This window comes from Mustela erminea, chromosome 9 (assembly GCF_009829155.1).
Source record: "Mustela erminea isolate mMusErm1 chromosome 9, mMusErm1.Pri, whole genome shotgun sequence".
NCBI classification, from domain to species: domain Eukaryota; kingdom Metazoa; phylum Chordata; class Mammalia; order Carnivora; family Mustelidae; genus Mustela; species Mustela erminea.
In genome coordinates, this window is record NC_045622.1 from 15,409,318 (window position 1) to 15,436,326 (window position 27,009).

Here is a 27,009-nt window from a genome sequence, read left to right on the forward strand (position 1 = left end):
CGGGAGTTCGGCGAGCCGCGGAGCGCGGGAGCGCGGGCTCCATGAATGACAACGGGGCGGGGGTGGGGTGGGGGGACCGCGGGGCGTCCATTTGTTCTCCTGGCGGAGGAGGCAGATAAACAGTGCTGCTAACGACCGCGGCGCCACGTCCCCGGCTTGGGGGAGCCGTCCCAGCGGGGAGCCCGGGAGAAGATGAATCGCGTTGAATGACACAGGACATGGCAGATTGGATGTTTAATTTGGGTATCTCTTTAGAACACCCCCACACCCACCTCCTCGGCTCCCACTTAGCATCCTGCCGGAGAGAAAACCCTGCTCCTCACAAATTGCCTTGTCAGGCGCAGAGAAAAAGCCCTACGTGACTGATGTCTGTCTAGGTGGGTCCTTCCAAGTGCGGGGAAAGGGATCGGCACGACAGCAGAACGCGCCTTCCTACGAAGACTGGGCGTGGTGCCGGGGCGGAGATCTGCCTTAGACACCAGGAGGGACCGCCCGGGGGGGGGGGGGCGGGGGTGGGGGCGGGGGCGGGCCACTAGCAGGGGTGAGGGTTTGTCTAGGGGTCCGTCGGACGCAGAAGGAGGGCCAGGCGAGCTCTGCTGGGGTCTGCGGCGGGAGGGCCTGCGGGGCCCGGAGGGGGCCGGGACTGGGTCGTCGAGGGCAGGGCGCCCGGCGTGGGTTGCGGGGTGCAGAGGCGGGCACAGCCTCCAGCCACCAGCCAGTCTTCCCAAGACTCCTCTCCGGAGCAGCCTGATCACAACCTGTCAGTCCCGCTTCCCCTCCAGCCTCACCTGCCTCCAGATCTTTCCAAACAAGGAAAGGAGCTGCAAACATGGCAATCACCTTCACTGGCGGCGGCAGACAGCTGCCAGGGCACAGCGAGGGCTGGAGCCGGGCCCAGCCGGGAGGGGGAGCCGCCCGGGAGCGGGGAGCCATCGAGGCGGTGCTCCGTGCGGCTCTAGAGCTCCTGCGGAATGTGCGCCCTCCCCACCCCCACCGTGCGTGGCCGTGGACGCCCATGAGCCGGGCCAGGGACCCGCATCTGAGAGGCCACCTGCTCAGGTAGCAGTTCTGGAAAGAGCCCTAGGGGCAGGGGCGAGGGGTGGGTCTAGGACCAGATACTGTCATTTCTGCGAAGCGCTGTTGTCACCTGAGCAAGTCCCTTGTCCTCTTCCGTTGTACAAGGACTGGGGGCTTCCTCTATCCAGCCAGTCCTTCTGTGGTTCTGGAGATCCCTTAGGAGGACCCGGGATGGCAGTTAGTCCCTGAGGAAATGGCACTTGCTAGGCTGTGGAGTGGCCCTGCCCTCTCTTCACCGCCCCAGCGGAGGGCCAGGGTGACTCCTCCAGGCTGTGTGGGATGAAGAGGCCTGTGGAACAGAATGAAGAGGCTGATGGAGGGGCGTCTGGACCCTTCCCCCCTTCCCGTCAGCCTGCAGAGTCTTCCTGCACATGCCCAGGATAGCCCAGTGGGAACACCCGGTTCCACAGAACTGTCTGCCTTCTTATTCCACGAGCTGGCTTTCTGAGGCTGCACGACTCCCTCTGAGTTCTTGAAAGCCTGGGGACAAAGAGAAAGGGGGTGTTCTCCACATGAATGTGGGTTATTTGCCTCCAGTGAAGCCACAGTGTGGGTAATTTATCTGTACAAATCGAGACAGATTTTCCATCTGGTCTCCCTGAGATTTCCTCTCAAATCAGGAAACTACTCAAGTTCCCACTCCCCCACCAAGCCCGCCTTCCCATCTTCCTCCCCTACAGTGGTGGATGACTGTCCCCCCTGCCATTCAGGGAAGAGAGCCAGCAAGGTGGCCCTAGGATGGGAGAGCTGAGAACTGAGGGGTGGGGGGGACTCTGAGAGAGAAGCGCCACTTAAAATGTCCCTTTGGCTTAAGACATGAGGTAGGTGGGGAAAGTACCTTAATCATATGGAAGTTAGGACAGTGAAGGGTGTCACCAGCTCATCCTGATGCATCACAAGGAAGATGTGGGGTCCCGATGCTGAGGCAGTCCCCAGAAAGCCATGTCAGCTCCCCATCCCCTGCCTCACCCTTTCCGGGTCCTCCATGAGGGGACTTATTATCCTCATGTTCTCTGCTCCCTCATCTTGTTCTTAGCAAAGTATCTCTAGGAGCCTTTGCACCTGTGTTGGAAGATAGATCACTAGGTGACATCGTAGGCAAATCTCTGGCTCATCTTTTCTGAAGGTTTTGTAATCAAGTTAAAACTTTAAAAAATCTAACTCTGGCCTTTGTTCCTTGGACAAGTAAGACCAATACTGATGGCCCTTGGAGTCTTGGGGCCCCTAAAAGTAGCAGGCAGGAAGGACGTACTGGGTCATCAGATGGGGCAACCCTGTAGAGACTCTGATGGTAGCAAAGCCTAAAAGAAGGCATGCAACACAAGGGGCCTTTGTCCTTCCCTCCCTCTGCTCCAGGTCAGTGGATTCGACACCAGAGCTAAGCTTCGGCTAAGCCCTGACATTCCTTGCCCAGAAGGAACTTGAGGGAGACCCTTCCTGGTCCTCTTCTAAATCAGCCGTCTGGGGGGACAGATTACAGAGGCAGTGCTGAGGGAAGGGCTGCGGGGAGGGAGGGCAGCTGATGCTAGCTTCCTTCCCCCAGTCCCGATGCCTTCCCTCTGGGGGGTGCTGCTGGATAATGGGTGCCCATGTTTCCTAGCCACTAGCTCTCCCCTGCCATCCCCACCCTTAGCAGTGCTTGGTGGAGGCCCATAAATGGGCCTCTGAGTTGGAGTAGGTCAATTAGGAGCCTCAGGTTGGCAACAGAAGAGAGAGGAGAGGGACTGGGCTGCTACCTCTCCCCTCTGCCTAGCCACTGTGGCCCCCTCTGTCCTCTGGTGAATCACATGGGCTGGAACAATTGCTTGAGGGATGTGCAGTGGGAAGACCCGAGGCCTCTTCTTTTGCTAACTGTCCCCTAACTTTATTTAACCTTAGTTTATTATCTATAAAGAGGCAGGACAAGGAGAGAAACACTGGGCTGGAGGAATAAGGGAGCTTTAGCTTGGGAAAGGACATGACGTCTGCAGAGCGATGTGCTGATGCGAGTTACTGTTGCGGTCCCAGTCCTGTGTAGCAGGAAGGGAGAGGCTGGCCAGGTCACTTCGCTTCGTAGGGACATGGCTCATCAAGGCACCAACCACCCAGACAGGTGTATGGTCCATAGTAAAAGGTGAAACAGCGACCACCGCCAAACACTGGGGGTGTGATGCTTATCCAGAGGGTTCCTCTCCATCCAACAGGAGGCTCTAGGGCCTAAGCCAGGTGAGGACCCTCTGAGCACTCATGGAAGCTTTCATGGGCTCCTGCAGACGGGAGGGAGGTGGGAGAAGGGGAAGTTCTCCCCAAAGGACAGGTTAATACCAACCGAACCAGCCCATGCCAACCGACAACTGACATGGCTTGGCACCCCCTGGGAGCCCACCCTGAGCTGAGTGCCTTAGGAAACTCTGAAGGGTTTTACAGACCAGTTGAGATAATAAGGTAACCCCTTGAACAGGGGCAACAGAACCTGCCATTCCCAAGTGTAGAAGGAAGAAAGCTGTTCACCTCTGAGGCCCTCCCTGCAACAGTAGCCCTCCTTGGGGAAGTGGAGTCCTCTTCAGCTGGGCAGGGAGCTCTAGAGGCTGAGAGAGGGGGACATGGGGTACCTGGCAGCATGCGGGCCCGGCTTCTACCTTTCAACATAGTTCTCTGACACCAGCTGGCTCTCCTACAGTTCAGATCAGTTCTGACATGTCACAGGTCACGGGGCTCCGTCCCACGAGACTGCCCCCACTGCCGATGCCAGCTGCCAGTCCTGGGTCCCCGAGTCACCCACACTTCTTCCCAGCCAGCTATTAATTCTGCTTCCCACATTGACCACACCCCTTTCAGGTTCAACAGTTTCCTAAAATGACTCAGAACTCACTGAAAGCGGTATGCTTATGAGTATCGTTTTATTAGAAAAGACCCATGTGAACAGCCAGATGAACAGGAGTAGGAGACCAGGTGTGGAAGAGCTCAGAGCACAAGAGCTTCTGGCCCGTGGTATCAGGGTGTATTTCCCTCCCTCAGCCCCGCTCCCCAATCAGGCAGTTCTCTGAGCCTCGTGGTTCAGAGTTTTAATGGAGGTTTTATTACTTAGGCACAATTGATTAAATCGTCGGCCTCTTGATTGAAATCCAGCTCCAGCTTCTCTCTCCTCCCCGGGAGATCCAGGCTGCAAGTTTCGGCCTCCGTCTCTCAAGGTCAGTTTTCCTGAAGACTAGCCCAGCCCTCATTCTGAAACTACCTCGTTCCTCCCTGTGAGTCACGGCCTTAGCATAGACTCAGGTGTGGTTGAAAGAATCCAGAGAGAGGCAAGTTACGGATAACAAAAGGTCCTCTTAGCATTCAGGAAATTCCAAGGGTGTTAGAAGCTCTGTGCCAAGAACCGGAGGACAGAAACCAAATCCTTTTTTTTCTTTCTTTCTTTTTTTTTTTTTAATTTGAACACAACCTTCCTAGTTACTGAAGGATCCAGATCCTGGCTGCCATTGGGAGAATTGCGACGGTGGTAGGGGTTGGTGGCTTCCCGGGGCTGGGGGAAGTTGAAGAAGAAAACTGGAAGGAAGACAGGGTCAGAGATGACCTTTAGGTAGCTAGAGGTCTGTCCCGAGGAGGAAGAGGCACTGCAGGGAGGAATCTGGACCAGGAGCAGGAATAACAGGGAACCAGGTTTTGGCGGGAGATTTCTGGCAACAGGTGGGCTGTCTTGGGAGGTAGTGAGCTCACAGCACTGGAGACATTGGAACCAAGCTGAATGCAAGTTCCATGTGAGCAGGGACCCAGGTGTGAGCTCTGCTGTATGCCTGGGACCTGGAGAAGTATCAGGCAGAGAGTAAATATTTGGTAAATATTTGTTGAATGCCCATTTGTCAAGTCTAGAGAAGCTAGATTAAATACAGGAAGGCACAGCCCAGTGAGAAATCCTTCGAAGCTCCTACCATATCTAGCCATTGTGCTGTTTGCTGGTTTTTTGTTTTTGTTTTTGTTTTTTCCTGAGGCCAACAACAACAACAAAAAAGGTGGGGTGGGCGGGGAAAAGGGAATCTCTTAAGCTCACAGTTAGTGGAGAGAAAAACATTTATATCTAGAAAGAAGTTCAATAAAGAACAATGCAGTTCCCAGTTAAAGATGGCAAGTTGAAACCATCCATTGGTTTGTGTCTCCTCAAACCGCATGAAAATGGCAATAAAGGGATTTTATTAAGAGCCGTGGGCCCATCCGTTCAGAGGTGAAAGGCAGATGGAAACTTCTAAGTAAAGATAGTGAACTGAACACACACAATTAATTTTGCTTTTCTTGAAAACCTTACCAGAGTGACTGTAAATTTTTTGAAAAGTCAGAAACCCACGAGGATGGAGAGAACGGGAGGAGGGAAATCAGCAACAGAAGTATGGAAACTAGAAGGCAATGATGAGGGGACCTAGCGGACTGGAACCACTGAGGGGGATGGAGCTGAAAATCCACTCCCTCCTCCAGCCCCTCCACAGTCTCAGGTGTCACTGGGAGTGGAGCAAGGGAGGGAGCTAAATAAGGGATCTTGGTTGAAAACAGAGAACTCTGATCTCTGGGTCCCCTCCCTGAATTTGTGCAGGTGGATAGTTGCTTCCCCCTGGGGGCGGAAAACTGAGATTTGTTCCCAGAAATGGTAAAATAGAGGCTCTTGGATGGGGATACCAGGTTGAGGATCGATACCACACTGAAAAAAAAGGGGGGGGTATGAAATGAACGCCTATATATAGGGCACCGAGAACTCTGCACCCCCATTCCTAGAATGTGGGTGGCGAGGACTTTACTCTCTGGAGACTCAACGGGGGAGGCCTGGGAAGTTTTCTCGGGAGAATCCCATCAGCTCAAGAGGGAAGACTTAAAGATACAGATGTTGGGGGTTTCCCAACTGAACAGCCAATCACCTACATGAATCTCACTGTCCTCAAGTCCTATTCGCCTCCTAAGACTCCCAATCAGCATTTGGTGCTCTACTCTTAAATTGTTGCTGACAACTAAGGATTGCGATTTATATGGGAAAGTGGCCAATGTGACAGATAAGGGCAGAGACAAACGGAAATAAGCAATTCAGCAGAATGACATACTATGCAGGAAGAGGAAAACAGTAAAGTTACCACCAGTATCCTTTGCGAGATAAGTGGAGATAATTACAGGAAATAAGAAATAGATGCTCTAAAAAAGGACAAAAAAAGAGTTCGTGTAAATTAAAAATACGATAGCAGAAATGAAAAATTCAACCGACGCAGAAGAGGATAAAGTCTAAAAAGTCTCCCAGAAAACAGAACAAAGAAGACAAAGGCAGAGAAAATAGGAAAGATAAGGAAATTGAAAGATAAGGAAACCTGGCCGCTCCAGTTGGGGAGTTAGTGACTCTTGATTTTGGGGTTGTGGGTTTAAGTTCCCTGTTGGGTTCAGAGATGATTTAAAAATAAAGATAAAGTCTTGGGGCTCCTGGGTGGCTTAGTGGGTTAAGCCTCTGCCTTCAGCTCAGGTAATGGTCTCAGTGTCCTGGGATCAAGAGCCCCCACATTGGGCTCTCTGCTCAGCAGGGAGCCTGCTTCCCTGCCTCTCTCTCTGCCTGCCTGGCTACCTACTTGTGATCTCTCTCTCTCTCTGTCAAATAAATAAATAAAATATTAAAAAAAATTCTTTAAAAAAAAGAAAAAAATTGAAGGTGTAACTCAGGGGGTCCTCCACGTGAATCAAAGCGTTTCTGCTAAGAGAAAACAAAAAGGAGGAAGTTGGGAACTAGCTGGAGCTGCTCCAGGCCTGAAGGGTTCAGTTTTCCCTATGGAAAAGGCCCACCAGGTGCCCGAGAGTGGGAACGTAGCTACCACTAAGGTGCAACGTTGTGAAGTTTCAGGACACCGGGAAGAGTCTGTAAACTTCCTGCAAAGGATCCTACCTCAGATGGCATCCTTGTAGTCCAAATCATGTGCCCTGTGATCTACCAGAAATTAGGATATAAACACATAGTCAGAAGGGGGATGGTGAGAAGTGTGTGTGCCTGTGTGTGTGTGTGTGTGCGCGCAAGCATGCGCGCGTGAGAGATTTTGAGAGAGAGAAAAAGCAGGGAGGATAGCCAGAGCCTTATTCTAAATAGTGGGAAGTCAATACATAATGCCCAAAATGGAAAAACAAAGAAGTAGCAACATAAGCACATTTTAAAGACAAGTGGAGGTAAATATCCAAAGCATTACCTAAAAGCAGTAAGAGTAGTTGCCCCTCAGGAGGGGTGCCTTGCCGGGGGTGCACGTGTGGCGGGTGAGCAGGGGATTGCTGTTGTGTTTTGTTCTGTTTTTAATACTGAACCTGGTAGAAGTATGTAACTCAATTATGTACATTATAGCATTGACAAAACCCTAGAGCTAAAAAAAAATTGAGTGTATACATTTTGTTACATTATTATACATTTTCTTATGTCTGTAATCTTTCATCGTAAAAATGTTTCAAAGGGAAAACCCCAGGCCGGGGATTTCTGTGGGTTGGAGCTGTCAGACAAGCCTGTGGAAGGGGGTTCCTCCAGTAGAATATTGAACTTAGAGCAGAGTTCTATAGGTTTGGGGTCGGGGAAGCAGGAAGACTTTGGGGGAGGAGGGAATGGCCAGAGCAATGGCTCAGGTAGGTCCTGAGGCAGGCGCGTTTCGTAGGTTCTTTGCTCTGATTGGGTGAAATGCCACCTACCTGTACTTTGCTCACAGGTGGAAAATAAGATAGATTGTTGGGGAGACTAGAAACCACGAAGAGGGATCTGGACTTTACCTGGGGGGCTGGAGCAACTGGATTTTGCCTTTGGTGTGTGTGAAGAAGGTACACAGTCCCCACCAAGAGCAGGACAAAGCCATTGGAGAAGCTGGAGGCAGGGAACCAGCCAGTGACTTTTCAGAAAAATGGTGATAGGCTTGGGTGATGGCCGGGGGAGATGGAAGGAGGGGAGGGGAAAAGCAGCCTTGAAAGCTGAAGAAGACAGTGGCGATTACTGGAGGGAAGAGATGGAGGAAGGAGCCTGAGGGGAAGACTTAGAGTCCGAGAATGGAGTCTGGGAAGAAACAGACAGCAGGAGAGGAGCTGCCAGAACCGGGAAGGTTTGGCCGTATGCGTGGTAGAGCGAGGGGCTGACTCCAGCACGGGCTGCCGTCTTGGCGGTTGCAATTCTAGAGGAGATCTCCCAGATGGTAAGACAAAGTCTACCATGACAACTGACGTGTGTTTTGGGCTTTGCACTCAGAGTCCGTTCTCAGACCTGGTCTCATTCAGCATTGCCTGGTGGGGAAGGCAAGCACCGTTCTCCTCATTTTACCAATGGGAAAACTGAGGCTCCTAAGAGGTTAGATAACTTAATTCCATGAGCTCACAATCAAAACTCATCTTTTCCCTCCCAGTTCTGTAGCTTGCCCCAACCCATCCTAGTAGATGATAGTAGGGGCAGTTGCCTTGAAGAAGGCTTGTGGAAGGACAGGCATGGAGGGTCCGGAGGACTGGGTTCCCCTGGAGGGGATGCAGGAGAGGCAGAGGAGGAGGGCGGTGGGGTAGCTAGCAGACAAGAGAAGGAAGTGGCTAATCCCACAGGAGAGGAAGCTTGGGCTTCCAGATGATGTTAGTGGTAAAACCATGGGCAAATGAGGTGTCCTGGGCCCCTGCCCTCTGCCACGTGCTGCGCTCAGCCCCTCACTTGCCTGTGCTGGCTCCTTGAAGTAGGGGAATGAAGCCCTTTCCAAGGCCATTTCATCAGCGGGTGGCGGAGCAGGGATTTGAAGCCAACCATCTCACCCTGAGACCTGGAAGCCCAACTCTGCCATGTCCAAGGCCTCGTGGGGGACAGGAACCATCGTTTTCTTACTAGAACATCTTTTTAGGGGCACCTGGGAGCATCAGTTAAGTATCTGCCCTCAGCTCAGGTCATGAGCTCGGGGTTCTGAGATTGAGCCCCATATTGGGCTCCCTGCTCAATGGGGAGTCTGCTTGTCCCTCTCTCTCTTCCCACGCCATGCTTGCTCTCTCAAATAAATGAATAAAATCTTAAAAAAAAAAAAACCCAAACCCCACATCTTTTTAGTATTAAAAAGATAGATTTCTTATTTACTGTTTACCCAAAGTAGTGATGGTCATCACACAAACAAGGAAAAGTAAATTGTTATTGACAGACAGTGGAATTTCCCATCCCCTCCCCCACCCCCAACCTTCTGTGCACTCAGCCTAGTGAGGGCAGGACTAGGAGGGAGGGTCCCAGGACTGCCTGGGACCCTCCAGAGGAGGGGACTTAATCCGGAGACCCTAGGTGGGTTTCAGAAAGGCTGTAAATCATCAGATTGGCATATGAAGGTTTGTGTGTCCATACATTTCCCTCTGTGGGGCCAACCATCCCTCAGAAGCTGATCAGCCCCTGACACCATCTCGCAGCCCGGCCAGCTTTGGGGTGTGGGGCTGCCTGTGCAGAGTGGAGAGTGTGGGAGAGAATTCGTCAGGGCGTGTGTGCACGTACGCACGCACGTACGTTTGTGAATTTCGTGGTGTGACTGTGTGCGGGCCTTGTTTGGGATTATGAACCACATGTTTGTGGAGAGACAGTTGTGTATGTGGTGCCTGTCACTCAATGTGTGTGCAGGTGTGTGTGTTCATGTGTACATGCGTGTGAGTCTGCATGTCGATGAAAGTGTGGGATGTCTGTTTTGTGATTGTGAGTCACTTGTGAGAGAGCAGATTTATATAAACACGTGTGTAAGTTATGTGGATTTGTCCGTGGATAGAAGTGTGTGGTGGTGTATGTGGTTATGAATCTTGTGTCGGGCAGGTAGATTTGTGTGTGTGTGTGTGTGTAGTGGTACCTGGGAATGAATGAGTACATGGGTCCAGGTGTGTAAGTGCATTCTGTATGTTCTGGGAAGGAGGCACATCAGGGATTTGGGCCATTTTCCATCCCCTCCCCCAAGCTGTCAGGTCCTGCTCTCATTTGGGTCTAGAACGGTAAGTTAGAGAGAGAGGAGAACATCCTTTCAGCTGCCTGTCACCTGCCCAGGGAACAGTGACAAGAAAATGTGCTTGTTTATATCCAAATACCTTAATAACCATCAATTTCACATGTGTCGGGGGAGGGGCGGGGACAGGCAGCGTTCAAGTTGAAGGACACACAGATATTAAACTTAGTGTGCCAGTTAATTCGGGAGTCTCCAGGCCAGTGGCTGCTGGAGCCAGACTCCCAGGCCGCCCAGAGATCTTGGAGCACCATCTCTGTTTTCACTCCTTTCTCCCTTACATGCCTTTTAGCAGAGGCTTGGAATAACATTAATTTATCCGAGGCGTGCATGCCATAAGTTACTTTTTTAATTATTATGATCAAAATATTGCTTAAAATTGACGCCAGCTGCATGTGTTTCTGTCGGAGATCATAATTGCAATTGTAAATTGGGGAGCAGCTCGGAGCCGGGAGCTTCCCTGAGTAACGGCCCCGATACCATTATAGAGAGGTGGATAAAAATAAACCAGCAGATCGCACGGCAAAAATACGCCAGTGCGAGTTAAAAGGATAATTAGCAGAGCAGAAAGGGAAGACGCCAGGCTCCCCGTTCAGAGGCTCCCTGTCTGAAACTGGGTACTGTGTGGGGGTGGTGAGGTCAGGGAGAAGGGTGGTGGGGAATGGGGAATAGGGGTGATGCAGAGCTGGGGTCTGGTGGACAGGTGGGGAGTGGGAACTGGGGGGAAGGGTAGCCGTGGGAGACTGGGATGGGGGGAGGGGTTGGAGGAGGGAGAGACAGATAGCGGGGTTCCCTCTCTGGACCCTAGTTTCTCCTGTAAACTGGAGATAATAAAAGCACTTATAATGGTTCAAACCAGGTGAGGCATGTGACAGATTTCCAGAACCCACAAATTCGGTATCTGGATAAAGGGTTCGTTACTGATGCGACTGGAGAGACTGGGTGTTTTTGTTTGTTTGTTTGTTTGTTTTTACCTTCTGGGTCAGGAACTAGTTAGGTTGCCTTTAGAAAGAGGCTGCAGGGCTGAGACCAGAAGAAGGTTTCTGAGACCACAATGGCTAGGAGAACAAACCTTGGGCTTCTTTCATTCCTTCGTTCATTCGACAATGTTGACTGTTCTGGACCCATTCCAGGCCTTTGGCGAAGGTACAGCAGGGAGGGAGCCCCACGGCGGTCCCCACCCTCGTGGCCTTCCCATTGTAGTTGCCCATAAACAAGGAACATAATAAGTAAACACTGTGATTTTATAGAAGTAAGTTCTGAGGGCCAGTTCCTTAACCCAGCACTGCACAACCTGCCTGACTTCGTGGAACCTGCTATTGTCCCTGTAGTGGTACTAGAAATCACAATAGCTCGCATTTATGTCGCACCTGCCATACGCCAGACACTGTTATTCTAAGCACTTGTGGGTATAGTAAGCTATTTAATCCTCAGAATGAACCTGCGAGGCAAGGAGAAAATGCTATTTTAAGGCCTGTGGGGTAGACCCATGAAGCTGCTGTCCTTTGGCTGTGCCATCCTTCTGTCCCTGCTTCTGCACCGTCCGTATCAGCTCTGTGTCTCTCTGAGCGTGAATTTCCATAGCTGAGAATGTGCCCAGCACATGAGGGTTGAGAAACTGCCTGGGAGGTTCTCAGCACAGAGCGTGGCTGGTAAGCAATGTTCACGATATGCTTGCTTTTGTTGGGGAGCAGTAAGCCTTGACAGGGGCGTGTCTGGAGACTGGCTGGGAGCCGAGAGAGGGGAGTTCCCACCCATGAACCATTAACCAGGCTCCTCACAGAGGGGCTCAGGCGTGTGAGTCATTGGAGGTCACTGGGGACACATGGCCTCTGAAAGGGGGCAGGTCTTTTTTCCTGGGCTGTTATCAAATAAAGGCCAAATCAGGCTGAATCGAGGAAACACTTTATTTGAAAAGACAACCACAGTGGGAGGAAGGAGCCTCAGCATCTCAGGGGTCAGACAGAAAGGACTTTTTTCTTTTTAAATAGAGGAATGTAAATAAGACAGAAGAACCAGACAAGGGATGGGACAGCAGGTGGTCTGGATGGGAAGGTTCTTCTCTGAGGTCAGCCAATTCCTGGGAGAGGTGGTTAAACAGAGGGTTTGTTCCCAGGTGCTGAGGCTGACTCAGGCTGTGGGGGGTGGGCAGGGGGTCAAAGTCTGGGGGAGAGCTGTGGGCCTGGTCAGGTCCCGTGAACAGGCATTTTGTTCAGATTGGCCAGTGGGCACAAATAGTTTGGCTTATCATTTATGAAGCAGAAAGAGGCAGTTTGCAGGTGTTGTGTCTGGCATTGTCCTAGGTAAACAAGGGGTCATCTTTGAGTCTGATCTAAGCAATAGGGGGAAGCGTGGTTTTCGGCAGTGAGCCTTTTCTGGGAACCCAGAAAGGTGGGAGATTTCTGTACAATTGCTGTTTTCCAGGAACGTAGAACTCAGTCAAAACACTGTCACTGACCACGGCAGGTCAGGGTGGGTGACGGAGAGAGGAGGCCGGTTGGTTGGTTCCTGATTGCCCTGATCCTCACTTTGGAGGGGGTCCCAGGTCGGGGACACGATGGAGGGTGGGAAACCATGGTGCTGGGCAGTTCACGGCCTGCTTGGCCTCCCCATTCTCCCCCCTTTGGTCCAAGTGGATGACAGTGGGGGGCTGGGAACTTGGGGGTCTGGGCCCCTCTGAACCGCCCTCCCTGTTTGTCACATGAGCTTCCCTGTATAACAGGAAGAGGAGGAGCTCTGCCCCCCGGGTCTGAGCAGAAGGCGAAGGTGAGAGCCCAGGTCCCGCCAGGTCAATGGACAGCCAGCTCCGGGCCTTTTGCCTCCCGCATCCCTTCCCAGCAGCTGCCCCGAGTGCCGGGAGTCTGCCCTGCGCTTGTCTGTGGTGCAGGGTGCAGGAAAGCCGAGCTGGCGCCTGGAGGACAGATGGAGGGGCGCCCCTTTGTCTGCAGAGCCCCCTGCACTGGGCTGGCTGCCTCTCCGCCCCGTCCTCGTCATGCGTATCTGGCTGTGCCAACTGTGGGCTGTTTTAGGGCGAGATGGATGCCTCCCTGCAGGGAGAGGGCAGGAGAGGAGCCTCGCCCCCTGCTCTTTCTTCAGGCTTCGCTCTCCAGCCTGAGCTGGCCCTGTCTCAGCTGCAGCCGCCTCCCCCTTCCAGGCCACCGTGGTACCAGCCGCCTGTCTTCCTGTCGCTCCCGGTGACTCCCTAATGACTATAATCAGGGTGTGCGCTGAGAAGCAGGGGGGACAGCGAATGGAGAGTGCTTCCCAGCCACCCAGTCCATTAGCGGGGCAGCACTGGAGGCAGAGGACCGGGAGGGGCTGGGCAGGAGCCCCTGTCTCCCTCACCCCTTCTTCCCGTCCCTCTCCCAGCCTCCTGCTCAGAGCTCTGCTCTAATTATAAATGGTTTGACAACTTTAGGCCAGGCCCTGTAATTAAAAATAAAGAGGAAGACAGGCAGCATTGTCTTCTAACGACGCCTTTAATTGGTGGAGTTAATTTTAACGGGGTGGCTTGGAGGAGGGAATTCCAGAGTTGGGGCTCTTGCTGATATCCCCATAACGCTCATGCAACCCACTTACCCATCTGTCTCCCCGCCGGAAGGGAGCTCCGCAGGGCAGGGGCTGTGTCTTTATTCGTTTTTATGCCTCGTGCCTGGCACACAGTAAGCACTTAATAGATATTTGTGGAATGAGCAAAGGAGCGAATGGCCTGCTGAGAGGAAGACAAGTGTCTTCACCAGTGTCTAAGTGTGGTTTTTTCCCCCACTTCCTGCCCAGAATTCTTACTCTTAGAATCGTGCCTTTGGGCTAAGACATTCTTCTAGTCAGGGATGGTGACTTGGAACCAACAGAAAGAAAGCCACTCAGACCAGCTCAAGAGACAGGTGGGGTGTTGGAAGGGCAAGGAGGGGGCGCCTGGGTGGCTCAGTCAGTTCAGCATCTGACTCTTGATTTCTGCCCAGGTCATGATCTCAGGGTCCTGGGATCAAGTCCTGCCTTGAGCTCTATGCTCAGCATGGAGTCTGCTTGAGATTCTCTCTCTCTCACTCTCCCTCTGCCCTCCCCACCCTTAAAAAAAAAAAGAGGGTGGCATGGGGGGGCTCTCATAGGTCCCCCGGGGCAGAAAGGGAGCTGCGATTGGAACAGGGGAGATCAGGAGAATCAGGAACCCAGCCTCATCCCATCTCCTGAGGCTTCCCCACCAGCCAAGACTCCTCCCCAGGGTTTCCTGTCTACTTGGGGACCAGCCCCTCAGAGGGAGGGGACAGCTTATCTCTTTTAACTTCAGCTCAGGCCGAAGTTAAATCTTTTCTTTGGTTCTCCAAACATGGCCAAGGACAGGCTGCTACTTTCAAATTTAACTGCATTTTTTGAAAAGATGAAGGGTAGGAATAGAAATACAACCAGCAGAATCAATTTACTTGAATGCTAGAAATCCTGCTTGCGTTCAAGTAACGGGCTAGTATGGGCTCACATTTCTAAATTTCGAATCACACGAGGAGCTCACCGTAGCCTCCTGAGAGCCTGGACCATTCTAAACTCCATCCCTCAGGTGAGATCCCCACGAGGTGCTTTGGGCGGAAGTCACAAAAGCAAAACTGCCTCACTGTTTGGGAGAACCCTTTAGAACAGAGCAGTCACAGCGTAGACACTCTGTTAATACACGCCATCCTATTTCCCACCAAGTGGAAGCAGTTCCGCAGGCTGGCTTAGTTTCTCCTAGGAGGGACAAAGAAGTCCCCCCAAAGACAAACCTTTCTATAAATCAAGCCCCTTGGATCTAATCCTCCTCTCATGCCCCATCCCTCAAGCCTCATCCTTAAATCCTGCTGGTATCCTAAGAGGCTGAATAATGTTTTTGAGATATTAAGCTGAAATGCAAGGCAGGGCGCCGTGCACCCACGGCGTCAATGGCACCCATGCCTCCGGGGAGAGCAGCTAGAGCCTAGAACAAAGAAGTCAGTTGAGTTGTGGGATGGATTTGCCGACTTGAGGCAGACGCAGCTACAATAGCCTATGAACAGAATGATTTTGATTGGCAAGATCTAGAGCTTAAGACAGAAACAGTTTAGCTTTAAATTCCAAGAAGGCTTAACTGATCACTGAATTTTTAAAACTTAACCTTAGGGTGTTTAGGGAGGTGGTAGGTGCTTATGCACCGATTGAATTAACCTTTCTCCATGTGCAAACATCTATAGGACTGAACCTTTATTCTCATTCGGGGCTTTTGACATTAGATTGAAGCTTTAATGAGGGATAGTAGTTAACATTGTGCTTACATAGTAGCTCACTGCAAATGAAGCACCGGGTTGAGTGTTTGATGTATCTCATTTAATACACTGAGCAGCCTCTTAAAGGGGTCTTGGGGTTTTCCCCAGGTTACAGATGTGCTCCTGTGAATTGCCTACTGCTGTGCCTTGTAACAGTGCCTCTCTCTCTTTAAATCAGTCTTGTGACTTCTCTCTTTCACTGTGGCTACTCTAGTCCAGGTTATCTTGGGTGCTGTTCTCTAGGGGAAGCTCTGTTGACATTTTGTGGGCTTGGGGAGACCTAGCCTCCCTCGTCCTGAGGCTTCCTGGGAGAGGTGATCATTTCCTCTTTCCTGCTGTATCCAAGCCTGCACACACTGATTTTTGTGCTTTATATGCAAGGCTTTACTATCATTATTTGGGTATGTTGGTCCCTCTTAATTGCTCGCTCCATGAGTAGTGGGTTTTTTCCTGTGTCTCTGGCATCAAGCAAATGCTTGGCACAGAGTAGTGATCAAGGAGCATCTGGAAATAAAGGACTAAATGAATGTGTGAATGAAAACACAGGGCAAGGACTTGAGGGTAGTTGCCGAACACACAGGATAGCACTCCTTCCTAGGAAGCTGCAGAGCCCAAAGAGGTGGAGAGCCAGAGTTTAGAAGGAGCAGTTGAGCTTCTTGTCTGTCCCCCCTGCCCCCAGCTTTCACTTAGGAACCAGAATGCCAGGGGGTGATAGAGGCCACGGGGTGAGCCTACCCTGCCCAAGGCAATTCATGCCCTCTGTCCCCGCCCCTTTGGAACTGTCAGAACATCGTGCACTGGCAGGGGATAGACAACGCAGAGCAGGAGGGGACCTTCTAGAACGAGAGGGCCTGAGATGCCTTCCCGCTGCTGCCCCTGCTGGTTTCTGGCCTGTGGCTGGCATCCAGGAAATCCAGAGTGCCCCCAGCCTGCCAGAGGAGGGCTGGTGGGAGAAGTCAGGGCTAGCAGGAGAGGAGCACCTGCGTCATCGCAGGTCACCCCACCCACAGCGACTTTAGTGGCAAAGGTTGAAATGGCTGCCTGAGGACCACGGACAGCGAGCTAGCCCTCAGGGTTACATAGACGTAGGCATCCCGGAGAGGACCAAGGGTAGAGAAAACCAGAAGCCCCAATAGGGACGTTGAACTTTGAGTCTGGAACCAACTGCCTTTTGACCCTAAAGAGACTTAACTTTTAAAAGGGAAGCGACTCGATTGCCTTTCCTTGGCGAGAGGAAATGATCTCTGCTCTCAGTAGAGGTAGGGCTTCGGAGCTGTGTTAGTTCTTTGCCGCCGCGCAACAGATGATATCAGCACGGGTGGCCTGGCGCACCAATGGCTTTGGTTATCTTTCATGGTTTCTGTACATTAGGAATCCAGGGAAGCCAAGCAGGTGAAGCTTTTCTCGCTCGGTGACTACTGCAACCACAGCTGAAAAGCCCAGTGGCTGGGGTTCCCCTAGGGCCTCACTGGCTCTGCCGCTCTGCTTCTGGCGTGGTGCGCTTACGTGGCTGGCGAGTTGGTGCTGGCTGTTGATGGGAGGGCTCATTCCTTTCCATGTGCAGTCTTCATGGGCTTGCTTGGGTATCTTCATGACACGGCAGTGGGCTTTGTCCAGAGCGAGTAGTTGAGAGGGACAGAGAGAGAGACAGACATATCTAGTTATCATCTAGCCTTGAAAGTTACCCATGCATCTTCACATCCTATTAGTTAGAAGTAAGTCACTAAGTTTGGTCTACATTTTGAGGACATTTGCTTTTTTTGAAAATTAATGTATTTCTTCTAGCGCGCGCGCGCGAGAGAGAGAGTTCACACAAGTAGTGGGAGGGGCAGAGGGAGAGAGAGAATCTCAAGCAGACTCCCCACAGAGCACAGAGTCTGAGGCAGGGCTCCATCCCAGGACCCTGAGATTGTGACCTGAGCCGAAATCAGGAGTCAGAGGCTTAACCAACTGTGCCACCCAGGTGCCCTGAGGACACTTTAAAAAAACCGCTACAAGAACGGAGTTCCATTATAGAGAGATAAAGAGAGTCATGTTTCTGCACACCTGTTAGGAGTGTGTATGTTTGGACCTGTTCCATCCATCCTACATGTCTTTCTCTCTCTCTTTTTCTCCCCTCCCTCCTTCCCTATCCGATGGAGAGAGAGAAAGCACATGAGTAGGTATGTGCAAGCTGGGGGAAGGGGGGAGTGGAGAGAGGCAGAGGGAGAATCCCAAGCAGGACCCATGCCGAGCGTGGAGCCTGATACAGGACTCGATCTCATGACCCCGAGATCATGACCTGAGCTGAAATCAAGTCAGACCCTTAACTGACTGAGCCACCCAGGCACCCCCATCCTATATGCTGCTTGATCTGACCTTTTCTGTCCACCCCCACTGCCGCTTCCTTAGGGTGGCAGGATCTCTCGCCAAGACTATAACCGTCAGGTTTCTCTGCCTCCAGCGTGTTTTCCACCCAGGGCCCAGAGCACATTCTTTCTCAAATGCAGACAGACCACATCACTCTCCAACTTAAAATTGCTAAAATTGCTCCGTGGCTTACTTTTTGTTTTTATCGACGTATAATTCACAAACCATAAAACTCACCATTTTAAAGTATACAATTCAGTGTGTTTTTGTATTGTCACAGAATTATGCAGCTTTCAGCAGCATCCATTTTAGAAGATGTTCATCGCCCCAGAAAGAGACCAGGTGCCCATTTGAAGTCACATCTTTAGTCCCTCAACGCCCCTAGTCCTTGGCCACCACTCGTCAACACTGTTCTCTGTAGATTTGCCGATTCTGGGCATTTCATCTAAATGCTGTCCTATAATACATGGCCTTGTATGTGAGTTCCTTCACTTCGCCTATTTTCAGGGTTCATCTGTATTGTAGCATGAAATCGGGACGTCATTCCTTTTTATGGCTGAATAAAATAAAATAGGCATGGTACGGATAAACCATATTTGGTTTCTCTATTCATTAACTGAGGGACATTTGGGTTGTTTCCATTCTTTGACTATTATGAGTAATGCTGCTATGAATATTAGTGAACAGTTATATATGGACACATCTTTTCAGTTCTCTGAGGCATATATGTAGGAGTGGAGTTGCTGAGTCATATGGGAACTCTACCATCCTGGTGGGTGTAAAGTGGTGTCTCATTGTGCTTTTGATTTGCATTTCTCTGATGGCTAATAATGTTGAGTATCTTTTCAGGGGCTTATTGGCCATTTATATTTTTCTTTGTTTATTCAAATCCCTTGCCCGTTTTTAAATTGGTCTTTATGTCTTTTTACTGCTGAGCTATAAGGGCTTACATCTCTATTTATATATGTAAGGGGTTTTATGTATGTATTTTCTGTATCCTAAAGCCTTAACAATGGCTTTCTTTTGTCCCATAGGATGAACTTCAGTGCCCTTAGTCTGTCTGCGAGGGCCTTGCTGATCTAATCTGGTTTCTTTTCTGTGGTTCCATCTCCTTCCACTCCCTTCCTTTCACTGATAATCTTTTTTCACTTCCTCCGAGAAATCTTCTCTGTCACAACTGGCTCTTTCCAGATACTGTTCCCTCTACCAGAACACTGTTCCCCCTTCTTGTCTGGCTAATATCTATTCATTCTCTACTTAAGGTTCCTCCCTGAGAGCTAAAAAGATGGGGATGGCAGGCATGTTCTGCGGCTGAGGGTCAGTCTGTGTACAGGTCCCAGCCTCGAGGGGACCCCTGGACCCTGGGGCTTTGGCAATAATAGCGAGGGCCAGGGCTCTGACAAGAGAGCTGTTCATTTCCTAGGGCTTCGGTAACATAGCACTGCAAGTTGGGCAGCCTAACACAACAGAAATTCATTCTGTCACAATTCTGGAAGCCAGAAGTCCAAAATCAAGGTGGCAGCAGGGTCATGCTCTCTCAGAGTTTCTAGGCAATTGGTTCCATGACACTCTCTTAGCTTCTGGTGGCTTCTGGAAGTCACTGGTGTTCCTTGGTTTGCAGAGTCATCTGCTTGGTTTGCATCAGCCAATCTGCTCTATCTTCACATGGCATTCTGTCCTGTGTGTCTCTATTTCCAGATTTCCTTCTTCTTCAAAGGACACCACACATATTGGATTTAAGGACTACCCAACCCCGTGTAAGTTCATCTTGACACAGTTACAACTGCAAAGACTTTATTTCCAAATAAAGTTCACATTCACAGGTTCTGGGTAGATGTGAATTTTGGAGGAAGAGTACAATATTCAATCCAACACATTGTACCCTGTGGTCTCCCCAGATTTGTATCTGTCTCCTATGCAAAATACATTCACCTGATCTCAACATCCCCAAAAGTCTTAACTATTATAGCATTAGCTCTAAAATCTCATCTAAATCTTATCAAGTTCCAGAGCTTATCACACAAGTCATTTACACTGGGCATGGAGGGGGCTCTGAGGATGAGACTTCCTGGGGCGGACTTTCCCGCCATCTGTGGAGACGAGAACACAAGTTATCTATGTCCAAAGTCCAATGGTGGGCCAGGCATAGGATGGACATTCCCATTCTGAAGGGGAAAAAAATGGAAGGTCTAAGGGGCGTGGGGTTACTGGTTTAAAGCAAGTTTGCCATCTAGCAAGGAAAGTTTCATTAGGTTTCAAGGCCCAAGAATAATTTTCTGTGTCTTGACCCTTGCTGTGGGCCCTCAGGGCTGGCTCTCCTCTTCTGGCCTAGGCCTCTGTGACTCTTCCTTCCAGGCCATTCTTCCTTCATTTTGTCCCATCCTTATTCCTTCTGGTCTAGACTTCTAGCATTTCTAGTGATATAAAATCCTTTAAAATCTTGTGGGTCTCCAATGTATGTCAAAAGGATCCCTACCAGCTTCAGCTTTGCGCGGTGGCAGTATCGTAGCCAATGAGGTTTATCCGAGGCACGATTATTGCTGATTATTGCTAATTGAAAAGGATCCCTAGCACTAGCCATGGGGGTCTCCACAGATCCTTTCTAATCACACCTCTATTCCTGGACTTCTGCTGAGGTGGTCGCTTGAATCCCTAGGTCACATGCCTAAAATCTTTAGCCAAAGTCCTCTGGTCATACCCTTGACCCTGTCTCCAGAGCATACTGTTTAGATAGGCGGAGAATTTTCCACATCAGATGCTGGGAACAATTCATTGTTCCATTTATGTCTTTCCTCTTACATTTTCCTATAAATGGCAAGGAGAAACCAGGCTGTGGCTCCACACTTTGTTTGGAAATCTCTCCACTAACTCTCCAAGTTCTACTTCTCCATCCAATGGTAGAATGCAATTTGACAAAGATTTCTTTATAATAAGGGTTGTCTTTCTTCCAGTGTCCAGTAACGTGTTCCTTCTTTCTTTCTGAGATCTCACCAGAAGTACCTTTAATGTCCATATTTCTACCAGCGACTTTCTCCGGCCAGTCTAATTCTTTTTTCTTACCTTAAGCCTCCACATTCTTCCAGCCTCTACCCATTCCCCAATTCCAGAGCCACTGGCACATTTTTAGGTATTGGTTCAAGCAGCACACCACTCCCTCATACCAAAATGTCTCTTAGCTTCCTAGAGCTATAGTAACAAAGTATCACAAGCTCCTTGGCTTAAAACAATAGAAATTTATTCCCTCACAGTTCTGAAGGCCAAAGGCCCCCAACCAGGGTGACAGCAGAGCCATGCTTCCTCTCAGGTTCTAGAGAAGACTCTGTGACATGTTCCTCTCCTAGCTTTTGGTGGTGACCAGCAATCCCTGGTTTGTTGGCTTGTAAAATCATCTCCCCAGTCTGTCTGTCTCTCCACACAGCCTTCTCTCCTGTAGGTCTCGGCTTCCAAATTTCCTTTTTCTTAAAAGAACGCCAGTCATATTGGATTCAGGGCCCATCCTGTTTCAGTATGATTCCAACTTCACTTATTACATCTGCAAAGAACTTATTTCCAAATAAGGTCATATTCATAGGTACAGGTATACATGAATTTGGAGGGAGACACTATTCAACCTTGTACGGGAGACCATTCCTGCTCTCGGGGAGCCCATTGTTGAGTGGAAGGGGGTGCAGCCCTATGAACAGCAGTGATGCATAATGGGGAGAAGGCCGTGCTGAGCAGAGAGCTTGTGGGGGGGGGGGGAAGGAAGGTGTTGGAGGAGGGGGAAAGAGGATTCTGAAAGGAATCTCCTCAGGGATGAGTTAGTAAGTTGGTAAGGGAAAGGATGTGAGACCGACTCTCCAGGTGTGAAAACAGCATGAGTAGAAGCATGGAGAAATGGCCCAGTGTGGACAGAGAACTACTGAGTGTTGGTGGTGTTGGACACAAAGTGGGGGTCAGGGAGTGAAGAGAGGAGCCTGGGGCTGTGAGCAGTGCTGGTGTGGCACGCCTTGCACATCATGGGCCTTACCCTGCAGGGGACTGGAGGTCAGAAAGTTTTAGGCAGGAAAATGACCAAGCTAACATGTCTAGAAAGATGGCTGGCACTTGGGTGGGATGGGTGGGAGCTGGCCAGTTGCAATGGACCCAGTATCTGTGTCCCAGTATCTGGACCTAGTATCTGTTGAAATCTTAGCCCCATCTCCACAGTATGATGGCCTTTGTAGGTGGGGCCTTTGGGAGGTGATGAGGTCATGGGGATGGAGCCCTCATGATGGGATTGGTGCCCTTATAAATGGCCCTAGAGATGTCTCTTGTTCTCTTTTCTGTCTGACCATGCTGCTCCAGCCTCCAGAAGGGTGAGAAATAAATTTCTGTTGTTCGTAAGCCATGCCGTTATGGTACTCTGTTCCAGCAGCCTCTGCAGACTGAGCCAGATGGTTCAAGGTTATTGCTAGTTCAGGCTAGAGATGGGAGCAGTCCCTTGTTGATGTGGATCTTGGCCAGTCTGCGTGGACTGTTTTTCCAGAGATAAACACTGTGGATCTGCACCACAAACTCCGTTTTGCAGGTAGAACTTGGCCTTCATAAAAGGAAGGCAGAGAAAGACACCAGAAATCGTTTCCCAAGAGTAAAGGTTGGGTTTCCAGAGGATCTGAAGTCAGGATTGAATTTCCCAGTGAGCTAGCTGGGCTCTACCTTGCATTGAGACATCCCAGGGTTCCCTTTCCATGGATTTTTCCTGTGGGAACCTCCTCCACACTCCTGTGCTTCCTCTTGCCTTCTCTGTCCTCTTTCAGGTGCACTTTGTGGCAAGGGTTGAAACTTTCCAATAGCACCCACTCGGTAAGGAGCCCTTGGGGTCCAAGTAGCCTGGGGATGCCCCTTTCCAGCAGGAATGTAGAGTGCGCCCTCACTCCTAAGCTAAGCACTTCTTCTGTGGGCCAGTGCCAGTTGGGAGCAGCTGCCCCAAGCACTGCGGGGTTCTCTTCTCCCCTGTCCACCTGTACCCCGACTGTCGGCCAGTCGCTCAGCATTCAAGAACCGCCTCCTTTTAGGACATGTTAAAGCAACCTGCTTCTCCAGTCTAGACAGAGGAGATACTCCATTCCAAAGGAAGCTGTAAATGCGAATTTTGGCCCTTAGTATCACTGTGGGTGGGAGTCGGAAGACCCAGGGGCCCGACGGCAGGACCATCCCCCGGCGGTGGAGATAGAGGGAAGCATGGAAAAGCGCAGTCGGAGGGAGATGGCATTAGGGACGGCTGGGGAGTGGGCGTTTCCTGCCTCTGGGCCCTGACACCAGTTTTCATTGATCACTCTATGGGGGAAACATTGCAAAAGGCCCCCACATTCTTGTTTTGTTTCATTGTCTTCGAGGTGCTTTACAGCTCTGGAAATTGTAATGCAAATGATTGTTGTCTTTAAAAATGCCCCCTGGGTTCCCTGGAATGCAAGCGTTGCTTACCATTAGCAACGGAATGCTTGAATCCCTCTCCCTTCAAATTCATGTGTTGATGCCCTCACCCCCTGCAGGGCTGAATTAGGAGCTGGAAACTGCCAGGAGGCGGGTAGGGGAGGTGAACTGAGGTCATAGGGTGGGGCTCTGATTGGGTAGGATTAGTGTCCTTGTAAAACGCCAAACTAGAGAGCCACTGCCCTCACCCCCTTGCACACCCCAAGCCAAGGCCTTGGAGGGCAGAGCCAGAGAGACAGAGGGAGAGCTCTCCTCAGACACCTACCGTGCTTACCCTCCCTGGCTTTGGACTCCCAGCCTCCAGAACCAGGAGCAGTAAATTCTGTTGTTTAGGCCACCCAGCCCGAGGTATTTTGGTGTGACAGCCCGAGCAGACGAGGACATTTATATTTGAGGTTCTTTTGAGTTTTTCTTTGAACCAATCTCAACACCTCACTGATTCCCCCATTAACTAGGGAGTAAAATAAGATTTTGGAAACAGGTTGAGTTTATATTTGTATTTGAGAGTCATGATTTTATCCTTAAGACAAAAATTATCCTCTGACCGGTTGGTCATTCGGCTAGTGTTTGCCGATGCCTTCCATGGCTGCTGATGGTTGGGGACACAAGGAGCAATTTAATAGGGTCCATGTCCTCGAAGAGCAGGTGCCCTAGCGCAGAGGCAGCCAGGGAGGGAACGCAGCAACTACTGGGAGTCCCAGGGCCAAGGCTGTGGTTGGGGGCATGGCTTTCAGGAGGACTTTAGGCAGGTTTGAGTTTTTCTTCATGTGAGAACCATGAGTTTGGGGATCGCACAGGGCCAGGTCCAAGTCCTGAATCCATGACCTCAAAGTTTTGTTACTTCGGATGAATTAATTCTCTTCTCTGGGGTGCCTGGGTGGCTCAGTGGGTTAAGCCGCTGCCTTCGGCTCAGGTCATGATCTCAGAGTCCTGGGATCGAGCCCCGCATCGGGCTCTCTGCTCAGCAGGGAGCCTGCTTCCCCGCTCTCTCTCTCTGCCTGCCTCTCTGCCTGCTTGTGATTTCTCTCTCTGTCTAATAAATAAATAAAATCTTAAAAAAAAATACTCTTCTCTGTAAAGTAAGAATGGTGGCATTTTAGTCTGAAACCTCTGTGAGGAATAAATGAGGTCCCATGCGCACAGTGCTCAGCCGAGTGTCCCGTGTGTAATAAATGCTTATTAAACATGAGTCTTGTCATCTTTTCTTGGCTGGGATTTCAGAAGTGCAAGGAAAGCCTCCCGCTCCCTTTTCTCCCTGTCAGAGGACACCTGACATTCGCTGGGAAGAGGAAAACCCTTTTATGACCCGGCTAGCGAAGGGCTTGCCGGGGGAAAGCTGGGGCCAGGGAACTCAGTGGCTGTGGCCCATGTGAGCATGTCATTTGCTGATGCCAGGACTTTGCGTGGAGAAGATTCTGATCAGAGTCACCCCTTGCCCGTGAGAGCCTTCGAAAGCCCTTTTGTATCACCGACCTTTTCGCTCCTTCCGGTGCCTTCTGGAGAGGACAGAGCCCAGACGGGCACCCTCAGTTCGTTGGAGGAGGGGACTTGGGGTCTGAGCAGCCACTCGGACAGCCTGCTGCAGGCTACCGGCTGGTCAGGGAGCCAGCCTCAGACCTGGGGCTCTGGACTCTACATGTCCTTCCCTCCAAAGGCTGGTTGGGGGTTGGGAGAGAAGGAAGGAGGGAGGAAACAGAAGGAGGGGAAGGGTGCCTCTCAAGACAGGAACTCGGAGACCCTGCACTAAGAGAAGCAGAGGGTGGGCTCTACTCGCAGGCGGTGGAGACTCTGAAGCGGGGAGGGCAAGGTTCAGCCATTGACAAGCTGGGGGGCCGTTAACCATGTTGTGCCTTGGTTTTTTCTTTTATAAAAGGGAGATGGTGATGCCTATTTCATAGGGTTGTCATTAGAATAAATGAGAGAAAAGAAGCCAAGTTAACAGGCCTAGTTCTGGAGGAGGTTGCAGACTGCACAGGGACAGGGACAGATCTGTTGGCGAGGGGCTGGGAGTGGGGTGGGTGATCCGCGTGGTGCGTTCCATGGAAAAATGAGGAAGTGGCATGGGTCACGAATGCTGCTGTAATCATGGCATAGAAACGGGTTTGCTGGTGGAGCTGAGCAAGCTGGGGACATGCAAGGGAGGCCAGAGGAGTTGGGTCTAGGCCATCTTGTAGGAGGCTGTGGGGAGGACAGGCTCAACGAAAAGCTTGAGCTCTTCGGGCACCAGGGCTCTTGGACATTCTCTGCTATGCATCAAGGAGCTGGGAGCCAGGATGCTCCACACCGGGTGGGAGACAGGTTAGTCCCAGAGGGCAGAGGTTAGTCCCAGAGAGCAGAGGGACCCAGAGGCCCAGGTCCATGCAGGCCAGCAGGGGCAGCTCCAGGAGGCCCATGCAAGGAGGCAGGCAGGGGGGTTCTGGGCGGCCCAGAAGGACCCGAGCTGCCACAGCATTTCCCGAGCACTGCTTCCCCATCCTCTGGCTCTCGGTCCTGCTGTGGGGCCAGCACGGTCCATCAGGAGCCATCTCTGCTCCTTCTGTGACCCTCCTGGGACCACGGCTGGTGCCCAGGCCCAGCTTTCCTAATGGATTTCTCTAGGTTCAGATGTTTCCGACAGAGGCTGTCTTTAGGAGAGGCTGGGGGGAGCCTCTGTCCCTGAGCCACAAAGGTCTCTGGTCTGTCTCCACCTGAGCCTTCCCTTCTGCCTTCTGCAGTGCTCCTGCCCATCGTTGCTGGCTCCTTCCCATGATCCCCTGTGCTTGTTCGACCCTGTCCCTTCCTCCAACCAAACCCTCTCTCCTTCGCCCTCCCGACCCTTCAGACCACATCTAATCTTCCCCTCCCCACTCATCTCTTGCTGTCCTATGTTCCTACTTCTCATTTACTTTTCAAGCCAATAAAAATCGGCTTCCAGGTGTTAAGCCTCTGACTCAGGCTTTTGAGAACACGGAAGCCTTCCTGTTGGATTCCCTGTCCCTCCTTCCTGCCCCCTGATCCGAATGGCTGCTCTCCATCTCCCCCTGGCCCCCGCCATGGTCTGGTTGCTCTCCTGGGCTCCTTCCTTCCCCAGGAGCGCTTGTGGGCTGTATCTGAGGCCCCCCTCCCCTCCCTCCACAGGCTGCCCTGCATGAGCTCATCCTCCCCTTGACTTTAATTACCATCCATAGGCCCATGACCGCCTCTTCAGTGCGGGCTTGCCTCAGCAGCAGCAACGCCATATCCTGACATACATACGCCTAAGGACGTCTCTCTGCTTGGGTGTCTCCTAGGCACCTTCATCTCCCCGTGTGCCAACTGGGACACACTGTAAACACGCCCCCCCCCCTTCCCACCATGGTCACTACCTCAGTGAAGAGAGACCTAGTTGCCTATCAGAAATCTGGGCGATTCCTGCCACCTCTCTCCCAACCCTCCAAGGTCAGTCGTCCTGTTGGATTTGACCCACTTGTCTATTTTTTCCCTCCTCCTTAGCCTCCTGATCTACCCCTGATCACCTTCCCTGGGGCCCTCAGGCTAAGGTGTGTGGGGGGTCTGCCTCTGTTCCAGCCTCCTTCCAGGCTCCCTGCATCCGGCCCTGCTCTGGCCTGCTGGTGGGCTCAGCTGGTCTGGGCTCCACGGGTGCCTCTGCTTTCCGTCTGGCACGTTCCCTGACCTCCAAGGTTCCCTCAGCCTCGCCTCTTTGCAGATGAGGTCATGGTTAAAAGGGGGTGGGTCTGGGGCCAGCAGAACTGTTTCAAATGCACTGGAGCTCTGTGACTTCTCTTAGTGTGCACACACTAAGCCTCAGTTCCTTCCTGTGTAAACGGTGGTCACTGTGTCACAGATTGTCGTGAATCAAGCGTGTGTCTCTAGCTGCTTTTGCATTCTAGAGAAAGGCGCTAATGGCTGGCAGGGAGACAGGGATCCTTGTT

The 27,009-nt window shown here is 51.2% G+C and overlaps 2 long non-coding RNA genes and 1 pseudogene across 2 annotated transcripts in view; 2 read left to right on the top strand and 1 right to left on the bottom strand.

Annotated features, from left to right (window-relative positions):
• Positions 1-27,009, top strand: part of LOC116598736 — a 135,532-nt gene that overhangs the window by 80,691 nt on the left and 27,832 nt on the right. The gene's annotated exons all lie outside the window — the stretch shown is intronic.
• Positions 15,170-27,009, bottom strand: part of LOC116598737 — a 30,930-nt gene continuing 19,090 nt past the window's right edge. Inside the window, exon 5 of the long non-coding RNA XR_004289149.1 lies at positions 15,170-16,902. This is a non-coding gene — a long non-coding RNA (uncharacterized LOC116598737). The remainder of the gene's footprint in view (positions 16,903-27,009) is intronic.
• Positions 20,128-20,281, top strand: LOC116600389 (annotated as a pseudogene).